At 33.8% G+C, this 3,645-nt stretch overlaps 1 pseudogene; it reads left to right on the top strand.

Annotated features, from left to right (window-relative positions):
• The first annotated feature begins 2,367 nt into the window (after positions 1 to 2,367).
• Positions 2,368 to 3,092, top strand: LOC114378326 (annotated as a pseudogene).
• The last annotated feature ends 553 nt before the right edge of the window (positions 3,093 to 3,645 follow it).

Here is a 3,645-nt window from a genome sequence, read left to right as displayed (position 1 = left end):
TGTCGCTTTTTAAAATTTCAACGTTGGGTTCATTTACACCCGTCGTTGTTGAAGGAAGCTATAAAGATGGGTCTCAGAATGACCGTCGTTGTTGAAGAAAGCTATAAAGACGGGTCTCGTAACGACCGTCGTTGTTCTAGTTCCCCTGCTCACAAAATTTGGGTTATACCATTCACACAAAAAGTATAATTATATTAGGAAATAAACAAAAATAAACTATATGGGAAAAATAAACATAAAGTGGATTTTGTTTTCCCGATTCAATATTATCCACAATACTTCTTTTTATGCATTTAGAGGTATGATAATTGCTAGCAAAGTAATGTACAAAGCAATGCATTGTTTTAAAATAATGACATCAAGTCCAGAAACCTTACGTAAATAGGTACTATTGAGTTAATGTAACATGGGTCCTATCTAAAACTATTTTTTCCAAAATCTTCTAAAAGCATGTGTCTCATATTGTTCTAATGAAAACAAAGAGATCTAACAATTAAGGAAAACATACCTCAGGCTGCTCACTACCGGTACTCAATTGGCCAAACTGATTCCCACCAAATGCATAAATTTGACCATTTACAGAAACACACAATGTATGCCAAACTTCAATTTGATCTAAGTAGCCTACCCCACACAGTGGCATAAAGCTTGCTGTTAGACTTCAGCAATACCAAAACAGAAGAAAAAGAATTTTGGGTTTTAATTTGCTGACATTACTGTCTCTAACTTTATTTATTTTTTTCTAAATTTTCCCTCTTTAAATTCAATCAGTGTATGTTTCTTTAAAATTTTGCATGCCTCCAACTTAAGCACATAATGTTGCTCATATACAATAGCCTTGATGAAGATTACAAATTACAAACAGAACAGTCTTAAAATTACCACAATAAACGATGTATCTACACCATGATCTCGTAGCTAGTCTAAACCCTGTCTAAGCCAAGACAAAATAAGACAACCTGCACATGATTATTTTATTTTATGACTTATATTATATCCTTTTATAATAAATTTCTGAAATCTGAGTTAGAGTGCACTTTTTAAGTGACATCTCATCATTCATCTCTAGTGTGAAAAACCAAAGTACCACCAAACTACTACTTGGGAGCCAAACTTAGGATCTGACTTAAAGCCAAGTTGGAACCATTATTGGGTTCTGTTCCGTGGTGTGCTTGTCTTGCTTGTTGGGTTTCCTAACACTCTTTTGTCTGCCTAACACATTTGGTTCTCACTTTTTCTCAAATGGGGTTGTCTTGTTTGTGTGGTTTTTAGGTAGACTTTGTTGTTTACTATAATGGATTTTCTATGTGTGTGTCTTTCTCTTATTGTTTGGATATGAGGGTCTTTCAATAATGAAGGTGTTTATATTTGTTTTCTTTTTGGGCAAGGATGATGATTTGGCCCAGTAGTTGATCCTGCTTCTGGCTGGTGATTTAAAAGGCAAGATTTATGGCTGGGGAGGTTGAAGAATCATTCAGCATGAACTTTCAGGTTGTTGTTTTTTCATACACTTTGTTGATTTTAACATGGATCTATTGTTTTCAATTATAGTTACAAATGTTCCAATCATGCTTACTCCTGCTTTGCTTAGTTTAGTTTATAAATTATGATTGCCGTTTTCATCACTCCATTTCAATTCATTGCCAGAAGAGTAGGAAGTATATTTTTATATGTTTCTGTAATTTTCATTTAACATAGGTTGGTTCTGTGTGAATAGTTCTTGTGGTTAATGATATATAGGGATACAACAATAACAAAGCCTTATCCCATATGAGGTCTGTTACATGGATATGTTTTTTCATAGCCGTTCTCAAGCCCGGGTTAAGGAGGAAGGTTGTGTTTGGCCCTTAGCAGCCAATATAAAACTCACGGTTATACCAAACATAGATAATGATATATAGGGATGGATGACAATAATTTGCTAGAAGAGTGATCTTCTTCAGTGATTGTTACTTAGTCAGACATATAATGGTCTTGATCTGAATTTAGTTGAACAAGTAGAGCATGGTAAAGAAGATTGACTAGAGTTAATTAGACAGTTTAATGCTATTCCTATTTGATGTTCCCTTTGGTTTACTGTGATGATTCATTCTCATCAGGGTTTTTCTAATTTGCATGGATTTTGTTCAGTACTAATTTTATGATTTGTTTCTTATAGAAACATATTCATTTATGTGATTTATTATAATTCCACACAAAAAATGATCACATTACATGTAACTATTCTCTAAAAAAGACCCTGAAAAAGGAACTCAATATTATGAATATTGACTAGATTGAATACCATTAATGCTAAAAAAGATGAAACAGTGTTGATATTTAAATCTGACTGCTGTGCTTTTATTCTTGCGGAAAATGCAGGTAGATTCTATACATTCTGGTTGTATCTCATTTGGGAGATTTGAAAATGAGCCTTTATCTTGGGAGAGAAGGTCCTCTTTCTCTCACAATAGGTACTTGGAGGAGGTTGAGAAATGTTCAAAACCAGGTTCAGTTATTGAGAAGAAAGCATATTTTGAAGCTCATTTCAAGAGGAAGGACATGTTTGGTTTTATTCCATCTACAGGTCATAAGGGATCATCAGATAGAGCAACCAGTGAAAATGATGGATCAGAGAGAAATGCCTAGCAAGAGGATTTTGGGTCCAATGATGGCCATTATGTTCAATTTGATGAAATGTCCCAAAAGGATTTTGAGCTAGATGAAGGTGACCATTATATTGAAATGGACCAAAGTTCCCAAGAGGATTTTGTGACAATTGAAGATGGTCATTATGTTGAATTTAGTGAAATTCCTGGTAATTCAAATTATCATGAAGAGTGTGGTATGGGTGAATTCCAAAAAGAAGAGACCATCACAGAATATCCAATGGTTTCATTTTCAGGTTTGCAGATGGAATCTGCTGTGAACAATTCTAATGATTTGGAGGATGACAGTAAGAAAAATATTAGTTTGGATGAAGCTCATCAATCTGAAAATGAAAGAAGTAATATACTCTCAGATAATGGCAAGATGATTATAGAAGTGAAAAGGGATGATGATGTTACTATAAATACTGATGAATCATCAACAAACATGAATATGCCTGTTGATGAACCAGCGCGGGGTGTTGAGGAAACAATTTCCCATGATCCTGCAAATCCTTCTACTAAGGTATGGATACCCATGCATGAAGTTGTTTTTTTTTTCCCATGGAAAGGCCAACATATTGAATGGCTTATAATGAAAACACAATTAATGCAGTAAATCAAGATTACTCATATTTATGACTACATATGTATTTGTGCTTTAATTTTATATTTGCTTTGAACCAGAGGGTGGTTTCCTTGTATTGTCACAATGTTTATATTCTGCAATTATATAAATTTGCTTGTTATACTCTGGGGTGACACAAGTCTGCTCTTGATCGATGCATAGGAAACACCGCAGGTGAGTTTGTTGACTTATAGAATAATTTCCTTAAAAGTCATACCTGTTTGATTGATTGATAGTATCTCTTTCTGTCTCTGTCTCTCTCTCTCTCTCTATATATATATATATATATATATACACACACAGACACTGATAGTGCATACAAATTTAACTTAGTTTATTTTAAAAAATGATAAAAAAAAAAGGAACCTTGGAAATGAGCCTTGGGTTTAA

The sequence above is a fragment of the Glycine soja genome, chromosome 12 (assembly GCF_004193775.1).
Source record: "Glycine soja cultivar W05 chromosome 12, ASM419377v2, whole genome shotgun sequence".
Taxonomy (NCBI): Eukaryota; Viridiplantae; Streptophyta; class Magnoliopsida; order Fabales; family Fabaceae; genus Glycine; species Glycine soja.
The sequence above is the reverse complement of the archived record's forward strand: the minus strand, read 5'-3'. Positions and strand labels throughout refer to the sequence as shown.